Here is a 26,630-nt window from a genome sequence, read left to right on the forward strand (position 1 = left end):
CATAGCAAAAAAAATGAAAATCCCAGCGGTGAATAAATACCACCAAAATAAAGCTTTATCTGTCTAAAAAAAATGCTAAAAAATTCATATGGGTACAGTGTTGCATGACTGCGCAATTGTCATTCAAACTGTGATAGCACTGAAAGCTGAAAATTGGCCTGGACAGGACGAGGGTAAAAAAGTGTCTGGTCTGGAAGTGGGAAAGGGAGTTCAAGTTCTCTTTTAGGCATGCATGATGACGTGGATCATATTTAAACATCATAAATCACAATTTACCTTGTGCTCACACTTCTGGTCAACAGGACGTTTCAACCATTCACTTTCATCCCCCATGTTGATTTCCCTTTCTCTGTTTAAGTGCTAAAATGGTGTGCTAGAAAAACAAGATAAATAGCAGGTGAATGTGTTATTACAGATGTGGATCTCCAAGATAAAATGAATGATCAAAAAAGTGAAAAAAAAACCAAGGAGAAAATCATTAGAGGCACAAATAGCAGATCTTCACCCAACCCAGCTTTACATCTATATCAATGTCCCAACCACTCCAGACTCTGGCTGAAAGTTTTCAGAGAAGGAAATCCATTCATGCATTCAATTCCAAAGTAAGCGACTGCCTTTATTCTGAATGTCCTATTTTAGGATAGGGAGGGGTAACATTCACAAGTCTTACACCAATAGAACATATCCAAAACATCCAACTACCATTAAAAACATTGTTGGGAATTTTATTTCGGGGATAGTACAATTTTTTTAAATATATTTTTATAAACACACACACGTACACATACACTTATTTACACACACTGCTGTGCAAACATTTTAGGCCGGTGTAAAAAATGCTGTAAATTAAATATGTAAGCCCAACATTGCATACTCCTGACATACAACTGTTGTACCACGTGCTTGTACCAAAAAAAAAAAAAGTATCCTGTTCTCCTTGAATTGCTTGCTTTGTGTGAAATTGTTGGTGTTCCTGCCAGTTCCTCTGCTTTCCTATTAAAAACTGACCACACCAGGCATGAGAGCACAGCGTGGCCAGTTTTCTGGTTCTGCTGACAACTCAGCCTGCTCTCCATGGATTAAACTGTGCTGACATGCTTCCTTCACAGCCTTTCACTGGGAAGACCAGTGTGCTGCTGTTTCTCTTCCCTGAGTTCCATATGAAGCTGAGAAAAGAAGATATGTTTTCACTTTTTCTATATGTATACATAAATGTTTTGCCTTTCATTTCTATTTCAAACTGAATGGGCTATTTTACAAGATGAGGGTTTACTTATACTATGGATTCTTTCAGGCATAGAAGTGTTAATAGTTTATTTTTATCAAATAACAAAATGGAAGATAAATGAACCAAAGAGGAATCCAAATGAAATCAATATTTGGTGTGACCATCCTTTGCCTTCAAAACAGCATCAATTCTAGGTACACTTGTACAGTTTTTGAAGGAACTCGGCAGGTAGGTTGTTCCAAACAGATTGGAGAACTAACCACATATCTTCTGTGGATGTAGGCTGCCCTTTATCCTTCTGACTCTTCATGTAATCCCAAACAGACTTGATGAGGTTGAGATCAGGGCTCTGTGGGGGCCAAACCATCACTTCCAGGACTCCTTGTTCTTCTTTACAGTAAAGATGGTTATAATGACATTGGATGTATGTTTGGGGTCATTGCCCTTCTGCAGAATAAATTTGGATATATATCCTGAAGTTTAGGCGCTAAGGCTGGGCAGTGAGGTATACATAGAATGATTGTCTAAAGTGGCTGCTAGTCCTCAGCTGCTTCGCATGAAAATCACCAAGAGTGGTGAAAAAAGCAAACATGAAACCAAATGTCCCAAAAGCGATTCGAGGAAAGTGACTTGTATAAAGGAGTCCCCATGTCAAATCAAAAATCAGAACAACAATTCGGTCACTGTGGCACTAAACGTTTATAACAAGGCACAAGCATATTTATGGCAGATAAAACACGTGCTCTCTTGCTTGATCAATGGTAATATACCAGTCAGAACAAGAGAGGATGAACTTCAATAAAAACAGCAACATTGCACATTAAAGGAAAGCCTTCCAGGGAGATAGAAGCTCACAGAGCTGCAGGAGTGTCAGCGGTGAGCCCATGTCAGCAAACAGGACTGTTTTATAACCACTAGTGACTCCGCTAGTAAGGATCCACCATCAATGGGTCTCCGGCTGGGTCCACTAGGATTCTGGGAGTCACTCGGTAACCTGCGTGGGCTCGGATGCGGTGCACCAGAAGTGACATCAACAAAGGAAGTTAACTGGATCCGGGGATCAAGGTGGAGTGCAAGCTGGACCAAACAAGATGGAGGCTTCCACTGTCACCATGACAACGCATTTCGAGCGTGGCCCTTTCCCTGCTCACAGTAACTGGTGACAGGGGTCTAAAAGACCCGACATCTCACCTGCCTGCAGTGAAACTAATAGAGTGTGAGTGCCCTCCATTCCTGTCTTCCCCAGCCATACTCACAGACAACTATCAGGAGCAGAAAAACACAAACTGGATCCCAGGAGGGAAATACACACTGCCAAGACAAGGCAACCAAATCATGAATCAGCCATATAGTAAGAGGCCCCTAATGCCCCTCCAACCCCCAGAAACACCAACATCTGTTACGGCATCATTAACCCTCTCACTGCCGGGGGGGGGGGGTACACACCAGGAGCTGGGAGTGTGTTGTATGTAACAATGTATCACAAGTTGTCTGTCGGCTTGCTGCTGAAATAGACTCCTGATGTGTGAAGAAGCAGCACCTGTCACAAAGGCATTACATCACATAGGAGACGGTGTCCTCTCTGTGATATCAATAAAAAGTGTCAACAAATAAACGTACACCCAGGCACTTAAACCTCCAAAAGGTCCCCCCCCCCCCCCTATGTACATACCAACCTGAGCACACCAGTCACGGCACCCACATATGAAAACATTGCTGGTGCTACACGTGTTGTGCATTGCTGCACATGCCAGAGTGACAGCAATCATTTTAGGGCTGTTATACAGAGTTACTTCCAACCTAATGACCTGGAGGGGCTTTTAATGTGTCCCCTTGGAGAAAATATAGGGTGCTGAAGTACATGTCTGTATTATGGGCACGCTCAGTTTTAAAGCTTCACATATTGGGCATCTATTTACCTGGTGCAACTTCATCTTTTATATTTTACCAAACATTTGGGGAATATATTGTGTTTGTGTGCCCTAAAATGAACTCTAGTGACATTTTTTACTAAAAATTTGAGCTTGAAAAACCATTGCACACATATTATGTGACATAAATTGTCTAATTTTTGATATAATTTTTGATATTTGAATTGCCAGGGTCTCTGCTGCAAGAAAATATATCATGTTTGGGGGTTTTCTGTAATCTTCAGCAATCACCTTAAATTCATTTTTAAAATATGTGTAAAAAAAACCCTAAAAACGTCTCTGGCAGAAAAAGGGTTAAACACGCCCAGTCTAAATGTATGGTGATATTAATGTGTGTGTCTATAGAACAATATTTCTGGTTGTATTTGGGGTAAAATAAGGTTTATGTGTTAAACAAATGGGCTAACAGGTGAATTTCTAAGCATCAGGTCGGTTGAGGAGGGGGGGGGGGAGGGGGGGGGAGATTTGAGTAAACAACCTCACACCAAAAGTGACAGTTGATCGCTGCTGATAGCTGTACTGCTGAGGACACAGACACCTGTAGCTCCAGGATTTCTGTGGATTTCTGTGGATTTCAGCAAGTTTTCAGCGTTTCTGCTATTGTGATGGCCAAAGACTTCGACTGGGGATCAGCGGACCCTCTTCTGCTTCTGGGATTCGCATCCTCGGACTGCACCGGGAAGGACAGAGAGGAGGACATCATGGCCGCTGTCACTTACCTGCAGGGAGGAAAGCCTGAGAAGACTGAGGCCCTGGGACAGCTTCTGGACATGGCTACTACCTGCACCATGGCTCCCATCTTCCACTATCCAGTGAGGTTCCCAAAGACATCTGGGAAGAGGGCTGAAGATGGAAAGGCCCTCAAGGTGAAGAGGAGGGACATCACCACCAGCTTGGCATCCCAGGAGCCTACAACCAGCACCCAGCGATGCTCTTCCCGAGCAAGCAAAGGGGCTAAATACAAAGAGCTGGTAGCTGAAGGTCTCCTGGATGCCCTGAATGCCAAAGAGCCCAAAAGAAAGGCAGCGTACAGCAAGCCTCAAGGAGCCAAAAGACCCAGGGCCGAATGAGGTAAGTAACATCAGGTAAGGGCCGAATGAGGTAAGTAACATCAGGCAATTATGGGTTTTTTATGTTTACAGCCCATCTCTCTTACCTCCCCCTAATTACTGGCTTAAAGGGGAAAAAAAGTCCATTTTTTAGCCATAGCTCTCTCTATACTGTGTGTTTCTGATTCTGACATCTTCCCTGTCTCCTGAATCTGTCCTTTTCTTCTCACTTTGTTTGGAAAAAAAAAAAAATTACAAAAAAAAAAAAAAAAATACAAAAAAAAAAAAAAATAGATTTTAGTTTTTAAACATAGATAAAATAGTGGTAAGTTAATGTAAGATATTATGGTGTGTTTCTGACTTCATGTAACATCCTCTTTAACCCTTGAACCTCTCCTTTTCTTCTCATTTCTGTTTAAAAAAGAAAATGTTATATATAATATTATATTTTATGTATACAAACTGCAAAACCCACCACCTGTCACCCACAGCTGGCAGTTAGATTACAAAAAATGGAGATCTGGATCAGAAAAAGTCACTTTTTTGGGTTATTGTATACATTTTTAAAACATCTTAACGTTAACATCTTACAAAAAAGGAGAGGATTGGCTGGCTATAGGGGTGGAGGAGGCCAGATTTTTTTATTTTTGTGACACTAAACAATATCCCTATTATTCAGAAAAAAAACCCAAACACATCCGCTAGTTACTGTCCCTGTAATCTATTTTTCTGGAAATAATTTCTTACTGTGTTTTTCTACTTCTTTGTAACATCCTCCATGAGATTCCACACCTTCCCTCCAACTTCTTTTTGAAAATAAAACTCCTTGTGACATCCTACATTAACTCCCAAACCTCTCCTTTTCCCCACTTCTCTTTGTTTGAAAACAGCAGTGAATATTAGTTGTAGCCATGTACACTGCTCTATACACACTGCACGCCCCATCACCCATCGCCCAGGGCCCATATCAGGAAGTTGGATCACAAATTAAAAAAAGTAAAAATGGAGATTTGGAGGGTCTGAGAGCACCAATGACTTTTTTTTGGCTTAAGAACACATATTTGAATTGGATATATTTTTTAAACCAGAGTTTAGTGTCACTTCTTTAACATCTTACTAAAAAGGAGAGGATTGGTCGGCTGTAAGGGGAAGGAGGAGGCCGGATTTTTTTGTGACACTAAACAATATCCTTATCATTCAGAAAAAATCCAATACACATCCTCTAGTTCATAAAACATACAGTGCCGCGCTTTTAGTATGTGATAGCAAACAAATTATGTTATAATACAGTGAACATATGTGAAAAAAGAAAAAGTGAACCTATGTGAATAAAAGTCTCCAAGTATAATGTTTTTCTTCAACTTGAAACAAACTTCACAATTTCATATCTTCATGCAATATCAATCCTCCACCACAAACGCCAGATGTGCCCTCAACAGGGTTTTTGATCTCACATATAGTTTGGTCAAAAAACGCATGTGTCCCTCGAGGTGGACATAAATGGTCAGATGTATCCTGAAAATGGAATCTTCCTCCAAAGATCACCGATCCCTTTAATCTTTCCTCCTCCATTCAGCATACATGATAAAAAAACGAGTAAAACACAATAGTGCGTTATCCTTTAAAACACATTACTTTACTAAAAGCATAAAAAGTGGCCAGTCACATGGTACAGGTGCTAGATCGCACCAGATATATGCGCAATTAAAACCTGCAATACTCTTGTATGAGCAATCAAAGGAAACTCCACTCCTCAAATGTAACAATGTGGTTGTAACGATGAACAGCGAGCTTCATGACATCACCAAGCCCCCCCTTCATCGTTACAACCACATTGTTACATTTCAGGAGTGGAGTTTCCTTTGATTGCTCATACAAGAGTATTACAGGTTTTAATTGCGCATATATCTGGTGCGATCTAGCACCTGTACCATGTGACTTGCCACTTTTTATGCTTTTAGTAAAGTAATGTGTTTTAAAGGATAACGCACTATTGTGTTTTACTCGTTTTTTGACATGTATGCTAAATGGAAGAGGAAAGATCACCGATCCCTTTAATCTTTGGAGGAAGATACCTTTTTCAGGATACATCTGACCATTTATGTCCACCTCAAGGAACACAAGCGTTTTTTGACCAAACTATATGTGAGGTCAAAAACCCCTGGTGAGGGCACATCTGGAATTTGTGGTGGAGGATTTATATTGCATGAAGATATGAAATTGTGAAGTTTGTTTCAAGTTGAAGAAAAACTTTATACTTAGAGACTTTTTTCACATATGTTCACTGTTTTATAACATAATTTGTTTGCTCTCACATACTAAAAGAGAGCGCGGCACTGTGTGTTTTATGTATTAGAATCCACGCACATCATGAGTATGTGTTAGTGTGAGCTGCTTTCTGATATATAGTTTTGTATTTGACACAAGAAGGGAATATTTTTAGTAGCATTTGTGACTGTGCGAGAATTTGTTGTTTATAATTGTACACATCCACTAATTAATGGCCCTGTAATAAACTATTTTTCATTAAACAATTTATTACTGTGTCTTTCTGCTTCCTTGTAACATCCTTCATGAGCTCCCACACCTATGCTTCCCCCCCACTTGTTTGTTTGAAATGAGCACACTAGTTGTGATCATACGCCTGTTCTATGCACACTGGAGTGTCACTTTAACATCTTGCAAGAAAAGAACGTGATAGCCTGGCTATTAGGGGAGGAGGCCAGATATTTTTTTTTCTGAAACTAAATGATATCTTGATTTAACAAAAAAAAAAAAAACAATTATTTTTCAAGAAATTGTGTCTTACTGTGTATCCTTGTGATATCCGCCATTGACTCCCAAATGTCTCCTATCCCCCTCACTTCTGTTTATTTGGAAAGAGCAGTGAATATAAGTTATGGCCATGTACACTGCTCTACATACACTGCACAGCCCACTCACAAAAAAAAAAAAAATTGAGATTTGAAGCAGTAAAAACAACTTTTTGGGTTAACAACACATTTTTTAAACCAAAGTTTAGTGTCACTTCTTTAACATCTAACAAAAAAGGAGAGGATTGGCTGGCTATAAGGGGAAGGAGGAGGCCAGATTTTTTTTGTGACACTAAACAATATCCTTATTCAGAAAAAAATCCAATACACATCAGCCAGTTAATGTAATAAGCTATTTTTCATAAAATCATTTCTTACTGTGTTTTTCTGCTTCCTTGTAACATCCTTCATGAGCTATAACAATCAATAAGTGTAGCGCTCTGGTGAAAACTAACTGAATCTCAACATAAACAACATGTGACATAATGGTGTCAGGGTCCCTGAGGAAGTCACGTGAGAGGTGATGCAAGGCATAGGTGACGTCATTTTTGGCGCGGACGCCATCTTTGGACTCCCTAAAGAACCCATGCAAGTACACCCATACATCAGGTTCAAAATGCTGTATACAAGAAGATGTATCATGTGAGTGTCCTGTGTATATTATTTTAATTACTGTGTTAATAAATGATAAAACACTATGGAGGCTTTTCTCGTTGTGGACCATGTGGGAGATGATTTTTCTGAATAACAGCCATTTAGGATATTCCTAGAGGATACGCTTTAACCCAAGGGGGATCCAGGAGTGATCCATAAGGCATTTAGGCCCTTTTAGGGTCGCAGCAAGGAGGTGATGAGCCAATCTAGCTGTGTGTGGAGTCATCACCAGAGCCTACAAACGTACAAGATTCACCTGCATGATTGCATTTATTGTTGTGAACACTGGTGGCAAGTTTTGTTTATGAGATATTACTTTCAGTGATGTGTTCATTTATATTCACTTGCTGTATATATATATATATATTTTCTGATTTCAGCGGTTTATTTATGGTATGAATAAAGTGTGTTGACACAGAGCACTTGTTTTATAGGGTATATCCCTGTATTAGGGGGCTTAATATTAGTCATTTCCACCATATGCACAATATCGTGTGATGTTGCACTGTTTTAGCATTCATTCTCATTAAGATTCACGGTTTGTTCCACCATTATGTCACATGTTGTTTATGTTGAGATTTAGTTCGTTTTCACCAGAGCGCTACACTTATTGTTTGTTATATTTTGGTTTTTCACTTTCGGTAATAAGGTGCAGGTGTAGCAGCTTATTATTAGTTTAGTAGGATTGAGCGCAGGAGGTTTTCCCCAATCCTTCATGAGCTCCCACACCTATGCTTTTCCTCCTCACCTGTTTCTTTGAAACAAGCATGCGCACTAGTTGTGATCATACGCACTGTTCTATGCACACTGCAAATCCCACAGCCTATTTCAGCTTCTGGTGCAGGAAAAAAAGAGAAAATGCTGCATTTTGTTCTAAACAGAACTATACTGGAACATGGCAAACTGCATCAAAACTGCACCACAACAGAATGTGGTGTGAACTGTAAGCAAAAACGTATCCGGAATGCATCCAGAGTGCGTTTTGTGGTGTGAACTGGCCCTACATGAGATCTTTATCTTTCAGAAATAAGAAATACACATCCACTAGTTAACACTCCAGTCATCTATTTTTTGTGCAGCATTTGCTTTCAGTTCTGCGGTCTCAGATTTGTGCATGAAAGAATAAAGCCGTACCGTCTGGATTATTGGCGGTTGTCAGCAGCATCAGGAGTGAGGTAAGTGAGTCAGGTAGATTGTGAAAATATCTCATCCACTCGATGTCCAGTCTGGAATCTTGCAAGCAACCCAGAACCTAGAAATAACGATCATAAAATGATTTAGATGGTGCAACCATTGTACACAGCAAATGTCAAAATGTCAGCATTATAAATAAAGGTGTGAGAAAACTATTCTAGCCAATAAACACCCACCACCAGGGACACAATTCCAACATTTGAATTTCGGGCTCTAAATGCTGATGGATCTAATCTACTGGCCACATTGTCTAACATTCATCAGATACAACACTGTCATATCCTAACTAGGGATGCAAGTGTGATATCGATACTGTCGGTCAAGTACTCGCCGTTACCAATTACCGATACTTTGCTATGCCATTGGTGTTCATACAAAATGTATGGACGCAAATTGAACCGCAAAGAATAGCATGCATTTTGAACAGGAATGCAATTGACTTCTTCAGGACTGCGTGATTGTTAGACAGAACTCCATTTTATAGGCTGAAGATCTGCCAATCAGACCGCTGGGCGGGACAACCACTGCCATACTAGCGTAGTCCGAACGGTAACTAGGCAACCCTACCGTCGGACTCGCAGTGAAAAGAAGCCTGTTTTCCACAGACCCTATAGATCACAGGGCAGTACTTCTTAATGGCACTATATAGTATATATCCCTTAATGGCTCCCAACATCATTATTGGACAGTATAAATTGGACATCCTCAAAAAACCTTTAATAATCTAAATAATTATAAATTTGATAAAAATACACTAGATAAAAAAATAAAAAAACTCACCCCCTAATCCTCAAAAAAAAAACGGGTGATACCAACCCGATGCCATTAATATAAAAATTAGTATACAGAATTATATGTATATAAAAAATAAGTACATGTATATAAAAAATATTTTAATATACAAAACCCTTAATCAAATACTGTATACTAATAATCTCATATTGCCAATCCATAATATATGTGAATAAACCAAAATAAAATTACCTTTTATTAATATAATTAAAAATGCAAATAAACCCTTAAAAAACAGAGAAATAATGCTCATAATAGTGTATTGGCACAGGTTTTTTTTTAGGCGGAGTGTAGACACTCTGTTCCTGAAGGAATGGAGTGAGGCTACCTCTCGGGGAAGCTCTGAAACTGCGGCAGGACAGGAATGTTGGTGGCGCATAGCTCTGAGGAAGTCTCGGCCTTCCTGTAGGGTTCACGAAGTTCAGGATTGATTGCACCTCCTCCCAGTGGGGTGTGGTCTGGTGGGATAACTGGGGTGTTGTGCATGGCCTGATAGGTGGAATATGGGTGGGGTGTCCTCCTTCAGGGGGTGACCACAGTACCCTGAGGGTTGTCATTCCCCCTGTTGCTGCCATGGGCTCTATTCAGATGTTTTGGAATTGTAATTCTAAAAAAAAACTAATTTTTTATTTAACATCCAATTATTTATTGTAACACACTATTGTGAGCATTTTTCTATGTCAGTAAAACTGAGGACTGGTAGGATGAGGAGGGCGACAAAGGCAGTTCTCTGTGAACAAACTTCACGACAATTAACCTTTCAGACTGAAGGCATCTATGTGGAAGAGAGCTCTGCATTGATTAAAGAAGGGAAATGTGTCGGGACATTACAGGTGAGCATTGCTGACCACTGCATCACCCACCATAAGATAACAGCAACAACCATTTCAAATCTGTTCTCTGTTTTGTGAATGAAAAGGGTTGTTCTTATGTAGATCTTAGTAAACAAGTCTGGAGAGGAAGATGGAAGGTTCTAGGATGAGGCTTATTACAATCAGGCATCTAACAGTAAAAATACGATGACTAGCATGGAGTAGGTTAGCGTAGTGTAGTTTAGTGTAGGTCCTGCCCTGAAAGAGTCTACCTTGTCGTGGTGGGCAGGCTTGTCATCTTTTGGTTACAAATGTCAAAACTGGAGAAAGAATGTATTGTCTCTGGGCAGTTTCATTTTTGACCATGGGATTCAACTAAAAGACTCCTAAGATTTCATATAGGCAGATCAGAAAAAAGTGTGACCAGGGGTCTGACGAAGGGCGGCAAAAACAGCAAATCCCCAAAATTAAGCAAATGCAGCACCACCCATAAATGAACATAATTAACAATGTGTCTCATTTATAAAATCGTACAACAATAAAGTTCTGTGACTATTTGTAAAACTGTAATGTAACAATGTGAATAAATGCAATAAAGAAAAAAAAATTACTAAAAATGAAAATAAAAATAATAATTAAAAAATATATTATTAATATATATATTTTAAAGTTTTTTTTATCATTTTAATCTTAATTTATTTTTTTCATTTATTGCATGTATTTATATTGTCACGTTACATTGTTACGAATAGTCATAGAACCTAAGGCCTTGTTCATGCCATTTGTTTCTGTATACCTTTCTGAGTTTTTCTGCATAAGTTCTGCAAGGGTACAAAGAAAACAATAGTTCTCTATGTGCCCTATTCCCTGTATAAAACTCACTGATATGCGTATGAAAACAGATGTAAACTTGTGCTCTGCGAGTGAAATCTTTTCCATCAGTTTTTCTGCACGTATAGTGTGAACGAGGCCTAACTTGTATGATTTTATTAATGAGACACATTGTTAATTATGCTGATTTATGGGTAGCACTGATTTTAGCTTTAATAACTGTTGATCCTTCAGTTGAGAGGAGATACACGTTTTTTGGTGTAAGCAGCTTCCTTAATTAGGATACCTATACCACATAATAGGCACGGGATACCTATTGCTCGCCCGCCCGGCAGTGTCATTCAGTCACAGAATTCTGTGAATGGGAAACTACACTCTCGGCTTGTAGTCCTCAGTGAACTACCACAGCACTGTTGAGCACTGTGGTAGTTCATTGTCTCTTCCCGTCAGTGTGTATCTGCTTGCCCGTACAGAGTAAAAGCACACATCCACTGACAAGTCTGCAGAAGTCCTGCATAGCACCCGCGATCTGCTGATTGCAGGAGCGATGCTTTCTAATAAATGCACATTTTCTTACCTGCAAAAAGATGTACATGTATTATTTATTTATTTTTTTTTTAGAGGTGAACTTATCCTTTAAAACTAGCTATAAAATGGGACAGTTGCCATTTTTGTAAACATAAGAAACAGGCACAACAATGTGTCACATAGAGGCATGGTGAGGGGTGCAGCAATGAGGCCACAGTGTACAAACTACAGACACCCTGTCCTCAGTCCATACTGAGCTCCTGAGCCGCACAGTGCCATTGGTTGGTAAGATGCTGTTAGGTGTGCAGTAGGCAGTGCCTTAGCAAATAATTACGCATCCCTCGCCCCATTCAGCTGATGATTGGAATGTTCCCCAGCCTACAATTGAATGTAAACAAAGGGTTGGGGTGCTGGGGATGCTGACTGATGTCATTGTTCAAAAAGTGCCATAGCCATATTTGGTTTATTACATCAGCCGGCATTCTTAGTCCCTTCATTTACAATCAGCTGTCACCTGGAGAATCTCCTGGTTGTCAGCTGAATGGAGCCAGAGATGCATCCTTGGTTGCTAGGATAGCAGCAGCCTCCAGCATTCTAGCAACCAGCAAGCCCTAAGGAGGAAGCGTAACATTCACAACAGCTTTGCAGCGCAAACATGGTCTGGCCTGTCTCTGTACACCAAATTGGAGGTGGTTTTAATTACCTCCTGATACGTTATCTACAAACTGTCAGTAATTCTTACATTTGAAAATTCCCAAAATAGGAACTACCCAAGTCTGTTGCATGTTTTGGAACTTTACGAGCAAGGCTTTCCTTAATTATGTGCAGATGATTTAAAGGCAATCTGGATCTCCCCAATGTGCCTAACATTGATGTCAGTGGGAAAATAATTCCTCATACATTGATGTCAGTTAAAATATAATGCCTGCTTGTACATGTGACTTACATCGATGTCACTGGGAATATAATGCTCTCAAGTTGCTGTAGATGGGAAAATAATTCCTGTTTCACTGGTGTCAGTGTGTTGCTACATAAAACTAACTAAAACTAAAGGTCTTGAGAACGCCCGATGGGAGGGGCGAAACGCGTTGACGCATTTCCGGTTTGTACTCCGTACGTCTGACGTCACTTCCGGTGAGTGGAGCGCACGCTGAGCGGTGCGTTCCAGCGGCCATCTTTTGGGATCTGTATATGCGGTGTCTCTGTAGAGCTTCTGCTGAAACCTGGAGCTGTGATGTGAGATTCCGTGGGAGGTTGCCTTGCATCTACTGTTTATCTGGAAGAAGCTGATCCTAATAAATATGCCTTTTTAAATTGAATTGAATGTGAGTGACCTCAATCCTTGATTTCACTTATGAATGGTGTCTTACAATATTACACTATCTGAGATTTTTTTCTCCCTGGTCGGATGGTGGAGCCTATGGTGGAGAGGAGGATTCCTATAGAGTGGATACGAAAGAGGGTGTAGGATCCCATAAAATTCCTAAGAGGCGTTTTTTTCACCTTTATCTGGTGAGTGCATTTGATATTGGTTTTCACGGGTGGAAGGTGGAAGTTCCTCTATATTAGAAGAAGAATTTGAAAATATTTTTTTCTCTTTTTTTCTTTTTTTCTTTTTTTGCACTAATATTTTTTTTTTGAACTTTGGTTTATTTTGATGGACTTTACCACTGATCAATTTTTTCACTTATGTTTGCACTTTGTAATATTGATTTCATGTAAAGGTCTATGTTTGCGCTGTTTTTTCCTTATTTTCATTGTGTTGCTACATAAGTGTACAGCCGGTGGGAAGGGGTTTATTTGGTGTGGATGGGAAACCTCACATTGGAAGGAAGACCACATGAAATCACCACACACTGACAGCACAGCAATGAAGAACTCCCTTTAAAACGTGTGTGCGTGTGCGTGTGCGTGCGTGTATATAACAAGTTTACTGCTACTTTAAATTGGTAAAGATTGTAAAATAATGCCCTTTATACTGGTGTCAATGGGAAAACTATTCCCCACCAACATACCAGTGACAGTGTGCAAAAAAAAAAATAATTACATTGGTGTCAGTGGGAAAATAATTCCCCTTATGTGAGCATCCCTTTGGTAATATTTTTCACATATGTGGATGTCAGTGGAAAAATTGCCAGTAAGGCTACGTTCACACTAGCGTTGTGTGGAGGCAGAAGAGAGGCGTTTGGGAAGCGTTTTTACCGCTTCCCAAACGCCTCGGACAATTCTGCACATTGCAGCACATGGTGCTGTTCTAACGGGAGCATTAGCATCGAGGCAAAACAGACGTTGAAGCCTCCTATTCTAGTCTATGGTGCCACTCCGCAAACGCGCGACTGGCATTTGCGGTGCGATTGCGGGGTGTTTGCGGAGCGGTAATACCATTCAAAATTCATTATAGGCGTTTGTGGGGCATTTTTAATGCTCGGAAAAAACCTAGCAACCGCCGCTAAACCGCGCATGCGGCATTTTCCGAGCGTTAAAAAACACTCCGCAAACGCCGGACCAACACATGCCAAACGCTATAGGGGCATTTGGCAAGCGTTGGTAAAACAGTCAAGTGTGAACGAGCCTTAAATTGGAGTCAAAAATAATTTCCATTACACTGGTGTCATTAGGAAAATGATTTCTCTTTTCTTTTGTTAGTTCATCCTGGGACAAATCGGTTCAATCTCAGGACAAACTGATGCACCTGTCACCAAACACCAGGTTTTCTCTGGCCTGGTGGATCATCATTCAAGCTTTGTTGGGAAAATCCTTCCTATTGATCTCTTAAAAGATCCTCACAATGGAAGCAAGTCATGGGTTAGATTCCCTATGAAATTGTTATTGCGATCTGTGTTCCCCCTGGGGAGATTCACCTTCTATGTCCTGGTAACAGTAAGTGACATATAATGAGGGATTAAATGGAGTTAACTGTATCTATAGCCAAATCGTTTTCACTTTTGGATAGAGTAGAACAAATGTCTGCATTGGAGGACTTCTCTATTCCTTTTCTGGGAACAGCTTTACAATTTTACATTTCTCATAATGTTCTGCTTCAGTGACAACAGCCATCAAGAAAAATAGAGACTCTCCCCAGTGCGAAAAAAAAAACAATAAAACACAACAGGGGCGCCGATCCTTCCCACTTAACCAAGAACAGAAAAAAAAGTTTTGGCTATGCATACAGGTTACGTGTTCTGGTGAGGAATGTCTACGAGGGAATTTCCTGGCAAAGGCTCCAGGAGGGTTAATGTTCTGATTTTGGTTGCAGGGATGGGACTGTGTTCGTGTTGGGGGGTGGTGAGGAGGCAGGGGTGTATCTGCCATGAGGCAAACAAGGCGTTTGTCTAGGGTGGCAGTTTACAGGGGGGCGGCACGCCCCCCAGGCAGAAGGGACACTGTGTGTGTCAGCAACAGTGCTGCCATGGGTGAGTGTACAGCCAAGCCGACACACAAGGAGGGTCACCCGGGCTAAGGGACTGGCTGCAGAGGAGAGAAGAGTGGTGGGCGGATCCCTGGTGTGCGCTCGGAGTGTGTGAGGGGGGGGCCCACTGTCAGTGTGCGCTGGGACGTGCAGGATGGCTAGAAGGTGCCAGCGGAGGAGGAAAAAGAAAAGAACGAGGTCAGGGTGTAGGAGCCCCCGCTCTTTTGCAGCCGCCGCCGGAGATCCTGAGGGAGATGGGACACAAGCGTCCCTCCTGGAGTGATCCTGACACTGTCTGGAGGAGCCCCTGCTGGACAGGTAAGAGCTTGGAGGACTGGTGCTTCCCCACTCCTGTCCCCCCGACACACAGCCCCCCACCACTTCCCTCCCCCGTACCATTGCCCCTTCTCTGTCACACTGCCCCCTGTCACGCTGCCCCCTCCTGTCACCCTTTCCCACACCTGTTCCACTTCCCCCCTCCTGTCCCCCCACATTGTCCCACTACCCCCCATCTGTCCCCACTGCCCCTCACCTGTCCCTCTGTGCTCTTATCACTTTCTATTGCTGCCTGTGCCCCCGTTAAAGAGATTCACCCTCTTTATTTTTGCTGTTTATCATTATCATTGAAAGTGAAAATAAAAGAAAATCCCAAATTTTGGGTTGTCCCCAGAAAAGTAGAAGATGGGAAATCTTCCAATAGGGACACTAGTTCTGGTTACCTGGGGGTCCCAAAGGAATTCCCTTAATTTGCATGGATTTCCTTTTACTTCCTGTTTAGCTATGGGACAGGAAGTGAAGGTAAATCTTTGCAATGGGACACAGATGTCAAAAAAAAAAATCTGGCAGAGGTTATTCCTCCCTTGCTCTATCCAGTATGAAAAAAAAGTTGTGCCTATAGTTCTACATTAACTTTTATAAATGCATGGTGCATGTCACATTATGCAAAAGAAAGTTATTTAGTCTGAATAGCATCCTATTTTACATGGAATAATTAACCACCTGTAAATTCTCACTGAATGTCACATTGTGTGTTAGGTAGTCATTCATTCTGAATGGCACCCCGATGCACCTTGTCAAAGGGCAGTGCCTGTCTGTCAAGCACCTTTTTTGGTTTGGTTTGGTGTGTTAGGCCACCCATTTCAATGAATGGACTGCCTTAACGCACCACACATTAAGACATGTGCACTGTGACACCTCAATGGTGTGAATGAGCTCTTAGGGACATATTGGCAAAGCACTGAATGTGACACTCCCCCAGCATTTAATGATGGTTAATCATTCCCTGTACTTTTAAGCGCTTGGACTAGGGAGAATGACTGCTTATTGTATAGGTCACTAGATCTTAGTTTCGAGCTAAGTAAAGCCCTGTATACACGTTGAAAATATCGGACGAATGATCGTCCGTTTTTTTTTGCATGCTAGTATCATATCGAAAGTGAAGAGGTTACTAAAGTTACGAAAATTCTTGAATAAAACTTCAGAAGTGATGTAATAGAATGTAGCACTACCCTCTTAGGAGTTGCTAAAGATTTGGGTCCCCCTATAGTCCTGCACAGTCAGGCAACACGCATTTTCTTCAGACCTTGCACACTGGAGTTAATAAACAGTCTTTGAGCTTGGTTTTTAGGTTTTATTAAGGGGTTTGAACTTAGATGGAGTTGAGAGGTGTATGGGATGCCCAAGGAACTACAACTTGAGGACAAACTCCTTAGCAACTATGTACAAGTCTCTATACAGCAAAATCTCTTCTTGGAGAGTTCTCCTGGTGTATCACCCCAGACCCAAGATTAATTATTTTCTTCACCCAGCTGCCTGAGGGAATCCCTGGGCAAGAATACAAGAAGCTGCCACTTTAGATGAAAGCAGTCCCAGATGAGGAGCTAGTCAGGTTTCCCACCAGAATGCTCTCTCCCCTTATCAGGCCCAGGGGGTGTAGGATTACTCACTCAGTCCTCTCCAGTAATACATGAACATAAAATATGCAGCACTAAAAATTGGATAATAAAATAGATAATAAAATGTACATGATATACGTGTGCAAATGAGCAACATAACTTAGTGCTGAAACCAATGATGTAAAGCAATATCAAATATCCTGAAGGAAAAAGGTGCATATAGTGACAATAGTGCCAAAGTCAGTCTATTCGGTGGTATTGCAAAATGATAAAAACAATCCGTGACATCTGTGGCTTAGAAAGTGAATGTTGATTGCGCTAACCATATAGCGCAATTATTGCGCATTGGAGTAAATGGGACCTACTCCTGGTCATCTGGATCTGGAGCACTGCAACGTGGATCGTCACCAGGTCACCAGCATTCAGGTACTATGCGTCTGAAGGTAGAAAGCTCATCACCAGGTATTCCGTCATCAGCCACCAGAGGAATGTTACCCACTCTCATATGTCAGGAATCACCTTAGGGGGGACTCGCAGGACAAACAAGCCCAGAAGAGAGGTATCCGATAGTGTAGCATTTTTATTAAAGGATGTAATATAAAAACAGGTAAACAACTTACATAAAATATCAAGATGGCCACCGGTCGTTCATAAGGACCGTGCGGGCTAAGGTCACTGTGTGGGGGCACCTTTCTGACGCGTTTCGTGTAAGTACACTTTTTCAGGTGCCCTTCTAACCACAACACTTTCTCCCACTCCTTCTCTGAATCATTTAGATGTTTACTGGCAAATGTCAGACTTTCACATTTACATGTGCCTTCTTGAGGAGGGGGACCTTGCGGGCGCTGCAGGATTTCAATCCATGGAGGCATATTGTGTTACCAATGGTTTATTTGGTGACTGTGGTCCCAACTGCCTTGAGCTCATTCACAAACTACTCCCAAGTAATTCTGGGTTGATCCCTCATTTGTCTCATCACCCTTACCCCATGAGGCGAAATCTTGCTTGGATCTCTAGACCGAGGGCAATTGATGATTATTTTGTATTTCTTCCATTTGCGAATAATCACTCCAACAGTTGTCTCCTTCTCACCAAGCTTCTTGCTGATGGTCTTATAGCCAATTTCAGCCATGTGCAGGTCTACAATCTTGTCCCTGATGTCCTTTGACAGCTCTTTGGTCATTTGCCCATAATGATGGTGAGGTTTGAATGGAAGAAAGAGATTCTGTGCACAGGTGTCTTTAGGAGCACCTTCTTATATTGACAGGACTAATCTGTGGCCCACATGAGCACATTGCCAGTCTGTAGGAGCCAGAATTATTGTTGGTTGGTAGGGAATCAAACACTTATTTTACTCACTGAACTGCAACTCAATTTATAACATATATTTTTTTTCTGGATTTTTGGTTGATATTCTGTCTCTATCATTTAAAATATACCTATGATAAAAAATGATAGACCCTTCATTTCTTTGTAAGTGGGAAAACTTACAAAATCTGCAGGGGATCAAATAATTGTATTCCCCGCTGTATACCCAGGTCCAGTCAACAATTAAAGTGATCACTTAAAAGTGACTGGAAACCTATATTTTTTTTAATAAAAACATGGGACCAACTTACCTGCTCTGTGCAATCATTTTGCACAGAGTAGCCCCAATCCTACTTTTCTGGGGTCCCCTCTGCCAAGTGCCCCCCATAGCAAGCCGAATGCTATGGGGGCACTCATGCAGGCTCACTCCTAAGACACATCTGTGAGTCCATTGACACACAGAGTAGAGTGTTGCTCGGCTCTGCCCCCTGCTCTCTCCGCACTGGCTGCGATTGACAGTTGCCAATGGCTCCTGCTACTGTCTCTGAGGGAGAGAGCCTCAGTGCTGGATCGAGATTGGACTTAGGTAAGCATGTTGGGGGGGAGCTGCACTCGGAAGGTTTTTTTTACCTTTATGCAGTAAAGGCATTAGGTTAAAAAAAGACCTTCAGCCTCTAGAATCATTTTAAGGAGAAGAAAAGATGATTATTAATTTTTAATTTTATAGCCACCGTTTAAGTTCCAGTTTCCAGAAACTGTTAGTAAAAAGCCTGCATAGAGTGTCTTAGTGCCCATGATTGGACTTTATTACTATTGCAGCCATTACTAGCACCTGAGGAGCTTCTTTTGAAAACTCAGGGACTATTGATTCTAATGGGAAACAAAGAGGTGCTGATTTGGTGCAGACTGAAGAGTGCTGTAAATGCTGACTATTATTATTAAGGTAGGCATACATGGATGGGCTGAATCAGTCTACATTTAGGCTGTGAGTGGCCCTGACAACACCACCCAGGTTGATCAAATCAACTGAGCTAGGTGGAAAATATTCCCTCAAAGAGTGACTGCATCCTATCAGATGCATGCCCTATTCAGGTATTCAGACAGCCGCGGTTGCTGTGGCTGTCTGAATACTATGCTTGGCATGTAGTGTGGAAGTAGAAATCTATTGCTTTTCTCTCATTCAATCTATGGAATGAATGAGAAAAATCTAAATGTGTATTGCTAGCTTTAGTGGAGGGGGATTTTGCTTATACCAGCTACTGTACCTAAATAAAGCAGAGAGTGATTTAAGATCTTTTGAGGTTTTAAGACCTGAATATTAGAACACTCAGAGCAGCTAGCTGTACTGTGTCATTATACAGGTGTGTAAGTCTGATAACCAGTGACTAAGTAGTAAGTGTTTCTGCTTCAGAATACAAAAACAGATCCTCTCTGAATGTAGCAACCAGCCCAGAAAACCACATCTGGAATATTACTTCCCTCTGTATTTTATTGTATGAGTAAAGCAAGCCTTAAGATTTCTTTAAAAAGTTTTATAATAAAGGCCAACAGTCTAAAAAAAGAAATAAAGAGTTCAAGAAATAAACTACAAAACACAGCAACCTATAACAACTCAAATCATTAAAATGACTAACGTAGGGCCAACATAAGCTAGATTCTGATCGGTTATCAGTTGGCAATTGTATTTATTTCTTTGCTTCTTGCGTTGGTTTATTGAATAAAAAGGTTAGTCTAGCAGGATGTTAGGACAGAAACCTCAAAAGCTTGTGTTGTTTTACTGCAGATAACCAGGGGAGTATCTGCCGCAAGGCAAACAAGGCGTTTGCCTAGGGCGGCAGTTTTCAGGGGGGCGGCCCTGCCCCCAGGCAGAAGGGACAAGGGACCAGGGCTTGGCAGGTTAGGAGAGCTTGGCAGGGTTCGGGCGGGAGGCAGGCTCAGGTGGAAGGCAGGGTTTAGACAGGGGTGGGCTCAGCAAGTTTTGAGCAGGGGAAGGTGGGCTCGGCTTATGCCATCTTGAGTTAATGGCAAGCCAGCTGTCTTACCCTCTCTGTGCCTTCCTGGAGCTCCGATTCCCTGTTGTACCCACTGCCATCATTAAGATCCGGCAAGAAGCCCAGAGCCGGACTGACCATTGCAGCTATGCTCCGCTTACCCGGCCTCTCTGCAGCCAGCCGGCTGTCTATTCCATTCACTGCATAGGGCCGGAGGGCAGAGCCTAGAGGTCAGCTGACCGTGCAGAGGGGGTGCAGAAGAGGAGACCATCGCTGCAAGGCAGGTATCAGTGCAGCCGCAGACACCACGGACCCCAGATAAGGGCCCCTTTACTTGTCAAAGAGAGTCTCCCCCTCTCTCTCTCCTCCCCTCTCTCTCTCTTCTCCCCCCTCTCTGTTCTCCCCCCCTCTATGTTCTCCCCCCCTCTCTTCTCTCCCCCACTCTCTCTCCCTGTCTCCCCCTCTCTTCCCCCCTCTCTCTCCCTGTCTCCCCCTCTCTCTCCCTGTCGCTCCCCCCCTCTCTCTCTCTACCCCCCCTCTCTCTCTCCCCTCTCTCTCTTCTCCGCTCTCTCTCTTCTCTCTCTCATTTTGCACAAGATAAAAGTAGTCTGGGGGCTAACAAGCCTCTGGATTACTTTTACAGGCGGCGGAAGGGTGTCCCTCCCCCTCCTGCCACCGACGCCTTTACCAGGCTCTACCATGCAGTCCCAATGCAAACGGTCAGACTGATCTGTGTCTGAACGCATGCATTGGGAGGCCAGAGGAGAGATTTGGGGTCTAATAGACCATAGATCTCTCCATAAACAGGAACTGTCATGGCGTATGCTATCACAAGGGATGTTGTTCATCCCTTGTAATAGAAATAAAGTTGATCAAAAAAAAGTTAAAAAGGTACAGTGTACAAAAAAAAATGTAAATAAAGAAAAAATAAAATTAAAAAAAAAATGAAAGCACCCCCGTTCCCCCATGCTCACAGGCACATAGGTCCCTCACGCATATGTAAATGGAGTTCGCACCACACATGTGAGGTACTGCCATGAAAGTCAGAGTGAGAGTTCTAGCACCAGACCTCCTGTGTAACTCTAAACAGGTAACTTGTAAAGGCTTTTAAATTTTGCCTATGGAGATTTTTAGGTACCATAATTTGGCACCAAATGGTATACTATGGCTGGAGTGGGACAAATTCAGATGGTGGGGGTTGCCCAATTTTAGTCTTTCTGGGGAAGGAGGGGACGCCCAATTTTAGTCTTGCCTAGGGCAACACAAAACCAAAGTACATCACTGCATATAACAATTCATCTTATAGAATGAAATATTGAAATAACAAAACATCATTTTTTTCTCTGTACTTTCCATTAAAGTACTGAAGTATTAAGTAAAGTATTAATAAATCATCCAGTTTTATCTTGAACCAGTGAATAAGGTATTGTCTTTATAAATATGACAAAATACATAGATTCATTACCAAAAACAAACTCAAAAAATCGAGTAAGGAATTACATTTGCATTGCAGTACAGTTACAATCCCAGCATGCATTCAAATGACAATACCTTTTTTTTACCACAATGCAAAAAAATGAATGTATCTACCTTGCAGCAAATTGATTCATACATGTTGACTGCCCACACGTGTATATCTTGCTTACTAAATTGTGATTGGCTTTCTCAACTGCCTTGTAATTTTTACTAGGATTATAAAACAGCCCATCACAATAGATTGACAATTAAACTATTCAGGCAAGGGGAATTAAACAATAAATGCAAGGGGAATTCTGACAACTGCCATACAGAGGCTATTGTCAAGAGATACTTTGAACCTGTTTTGAGTTGTAATTAAGCTGGGTAAAATCAATGGTGGAGTTAAATAGAGAGAATAACAAAAATCATAATTGGTTGTAACAATATCAACTTCCTGTGTGCTGATTCTCCAGTTGATTTTTCATGTCTTAAAACAGACAAAATGGTCGTTTCAATAAAAATAAAGATGTTTCAGTACACAAAATGGTAAAATGATGTAAAACAACTTCATAAAAGTGTCATATGAAGTGATCTACATTAGCGATTAAAGAATGCTGAACTAACTTAGCTATAATGGCGAGGGGAATGTGCAAAGTGCTGGTGATAAATTAATTATTACGCTTTGGCCACTCCCAATTACATTGGAAACATTACTAACTGCTAGAGGCACAGAGGGCAGGACAGCATACCATGAGCTAGGACGGCAATGCTTACAAAGTATTGGCATCCTCTTACCATCACTACAGCAGTCTGGTTGTTGGGATATTACCCTAATAAGTGACATGCTCAGGAAGGCATAGCACTATTCATATCTTGCTGCAACTAAATACATTTCACAATTAAATTAACATATTAATTTGCTAATTATGATGAGCAAAATACTCAGGAAAAATTACATTAAACCAGGAGAAAAAGTAAAAAAAAAAAATGAAAGTACAAGGGTTTGAAATATGGAAAAAAAAAATATTTTCATATTTCAGTGCCGCTGGAAGAAACATATGTCAAATTGCTCTGGGTGACACAATTTTATACACGAAGACCATTATAAGTGGTTTCAGAGCTAAACTATTTTACAGTACATGATACTGTAAAAATAATACACATTCATAAATCACAACTCTAACTACACGTACATACAATTAATTTTGCACTCATTTAAATCACACAAATAAATTACTAGAATTAAAGTTAAATACCTATTAATTGAACGCCACATAGTTCAACTAGAGACATCGCTTTTGTCATTGAGGTTCTCCTTAGTTTTGTTCATACTAATTAGCATGGGAATACCCAGTGTTTCTGTTATGGTCATCATTTTCTTTATTTTGTTGTGCTTTTCTTTACCTTTAAAAAAAAAACAAAAAAAAACCAAAGGTTAAAATATAAATATGACATAATGCATCTTGGGAGACTTGTTTGTAAAGGCCATGTTTGAATCATATTTATAATTGTAGTGCGTTTGACACAGTCTAAATAAGCCCCAACTTCTATTCCACATGTGCCAAATCCATCCCTCCAGGTCATTTCATGTGGCCGTCAGCTGCAGCACCCCCCTAGTCTTTGCCCCCACCTTGCCTGAGCAGTCAGCAACTAGAAGGGAGACAAAACCCCTCAGCCAGATCCTCCGTCACTCTGTGCAGCTACGGACAGGCTCATCTCCATCCCCTCCTCTCCTGTCTCAGCATTCAGCAGACTCCAGTCCTTCTCCAGACCCTACCCTTTCTGCTTCCAAGCTCTGCCCCAAGTTTATTCCCTGCAGCAGCAGTAAGGGGGCTGCACTGTAATGCAATGGAGAGTGGGGACTCTTGACTTCTGATGGTGGGGGGCTCTTGACATCTGATGTAAGGGAGGGTGGGGAGCTCTGCACATCTAGTCTTACAGGTACAACTGGCCCTTTGAGGGCAACCATAATGCTGGTGCAGCTAGACATGCTGATGCGGTTAGACACCCCTGTTCTATTCTATTTTCTCTCACTACAGAAGCCTTGGCATTGGTGTAAGACATGAATTAGGGCAACACTTTGGTTAGCATACATATTGAACCACTTGATTTTCATCTAGGCTACAGGTACTCAGTGTGTAACAAATCTGGCCATTCATGGCAATGGCCAAGTTAGGTAGATGTAGACAAGCCAGGAGGCTACCAAGAGTCTACATTTGTTCAGATGTTTCTGGATGCCCTATAACCATAAATAATTTATTCAGACAGTTCTGTATCTGCTTGGCAAGCTCTTGCCCTGGAAAAGCAGTCATTAGCCTACAAATAGACCAGTTAAAGACAGAGGGCCTAAAATGAGCTTTCCCTGTGATCATCTGCACGTACAAGAGGCTTTTTAAATACTTAAAACAAAACTTGACTCTCTCAATCAGCATGGACTATTTCTAATCCTTATGCTGCTAGCATTAGTAAAGTATATCATATTTACTTGTTTTAACCTTTTCTTTTTTTGTATTCCTTCATTAACTTCCTGGTTTACGTGCCTAAGGAAATGATGTCATGCATCCCAGGAGTCTTCAGGAGGGGAAGGAGCTCAGCCAATGCCTGAGCGAAGGACAGATGGATTCCAGGAAGTAACTGCTATGTGAAACATCTGCCCTTACTCAAGATGACCACTGCCAGAAATGCCAGGAGGTGTTTTTCAAAATGTTTTCTTAGCAAAATAAAGCATGGAGACATGAATGGATGGAGGAGTTTGTTTTGAATATTAATAATGAATTGTATAGCATTTTTGGTTTGTGGTGCTCAGATGCAGTGCAGTTCCACTTTAAGTTGGAATCTAAGCATTTGAATCTGAGGTTTAAATCGTCTTAACTTACCCAATCTCCTTCACCTTCTGAATAACCCAGGGCAAGTTAGGTCTGGAGTAAAGAATCTTGCCTTCTTTTGTGATAAACCTGGAAGAAATACATAGTATTTGAGAACACTTCATAAGTGTTTATTAGCATTAAGATATAAACAGCAGATATGCATATAATCAGAAACTGGCTAGTTTTTGCTCATATCAATGTAAACATTTGTTAAAAGTTAATTATACAAATATACTGTATGAATATAGCACAAAGCACAGCACCTACCCTCCCCACAATGCAGCACTTAGGACCTCAGCAGCCCATCACCAGGATCTAGTACAATCACATGGGGTGCAATTATCCCCAATAATGGGTATTTTTGCCCCACTTCCATTCTCTTCCAGCTCAGTGGCTAAGTAATTATCACTCCTGCCTGGCAGCACTAGGGTCGTTGGTTTGAATCCCAACCATGACACTATCTGTATAGAGTTTGCATGTTCTCCCTGTGCCTGCGTAAGCTCTTTCAGGGCAGGGACTGATGTGAATGTACAATATAAATGTAAAGCGCTGCGTAAATTGAGGACCCTATACAAGTACCTGCAACAAATAGTAAATAAATTCTAATCTTAATACTTACATCACAGCTTCAACACAAGGAGGAGCTGCTGTAGGAGGAAGTCCACTATAGGAACTTTGGATTTAGCTGAGGAGACCTTGGTGCAGCAGGTGCTAAATTTATCAGTGTCTGCAAATAATAACAAGTGTAGAGAATTAACCATCACGTGAAATTCTATGTTATTAAAACAAAATGTAAGGTGACAGCAAACTGCATTTCATATACATACCATTTGATATTTCATAAAGGAATATCTCCACCAAAATGAAGAAATCCCCACCAATTCAGCTTTTGGGTTGGTTGCTTGCTTGCTTTTGTGCCTTAGTCTAGAACAGCAAGCCTATAAAAGGTATCACTTTCTTACATCCAGATTCCCAAGATATTTGTTTGTTCTTTCAAATGAGGAATCTGCTACATAACATGACACATCAATTTAGCTAGTGGATAATGGCTTTGCCAATTGGTCCAAATTGAGAATTTAGAGGGAATATATTACTAATGGCGAGATTGCCTTTCAAAATAAAATGGTGAAGGATCTGTATATAAAAATCTTCAGAAGAGGTCCTGAGTAGTCTTTACCAGTCAGTCATATGAAAATCGTCATTTTATGGCTGCATGATTAAATACATTCAGTGTTGCAAAAAATCTATTAATAAAAGATGGGATGCAGAAACAAACAGGGAAAATATTGCCCAATAAATAGTTATAACACTGTATTGTCTTCTACTCTTCTTTCTCCTTAAACCGTGCCAAACATTTAAGTCATTTTATAAAAAGTGATACAAATTGGGAGATTTTCTCACAGATTCCTCCCATTGTCCTTGCTTAGGTTCCTTGTGTATATTAGAGGCTGAAGTAAAAAACTCACTAGTTTATGTAGGAAAAATCTTTACTGACCCACTTGTTCCATAAATCAGTTCACATGTAACCATACATCCTTCCACCTGCATATTATCTATCTGCTTACTATGTGTTCTTCTGTCGCCACTTACCAGCAGATACGGTGACTACTGCAACTGCAAGGAGTGCCATACACAGCATGGTCTTCGTGGAGCACATGATGTTGGGGTATCTTTGACCTTTAGGGCTCTTGTCTTCTCCTGTATGCAGAGCTGCTGAGTACTGATAGCCACATGGAGCCATCTTCTTTTATAGACCCAAAAAGAGGAACTTTACAAAGGCAGAAGGAAATGATGCTGGTATTTCCATGCAGTGATTGCAGCTTCAGCACTTACAGGTGAAACCAAAGATGACAAATATTTTTCTATAGCA

At 41.1% G+C, this 26,630-nt stretch overlaps 1 long non-coding RNA gene across 2 annotated transcripts; it reads right to left on the minus strand.

Moving 5' to 3' along the window:
* Positions 1-282: 282 nt before the first annotated feature.
* Positions 283-26,630, minus strand: LOC149452825 (uncharacterized). Of its 2 annotated transcripts, XR_016314835.1 has the most exons (6): positions 26,351-26,630; positions 25,380-25,487; positions 24,770-24,847; positions 23,150-23,297; positions 8,810-8,927; positions 283-373 (listed from the first exon to the last, which is right to left on the minus strand). It is a non-coding gene; the product is annotated as an uncharacterized LOC149452825 (long non-coding RNA). The 2 variants fall into 2 exon arrangements; XR_016314834.1 differs by lacking the exon at positions 283-373 and having other exon boundaries at positions 8,724-8,927; positions 26,351-26,627.

The sequence above is a fragment of the Staurois parvus genome, unplaced genomic scaffold (genome assembly GCF_062004578.1).
Source record: "Staurois parvus isolate SC_StPar_1 unplaced genomic scaffold, SC_StPar_1.0 ptg000462l, whole genome shotgun sequence".
Lineage (NCBI taxonomy): Eukaryota > Metazoa > Chordata > Amphibia > Anura > Ranidae > Staurois > Staurois parvus.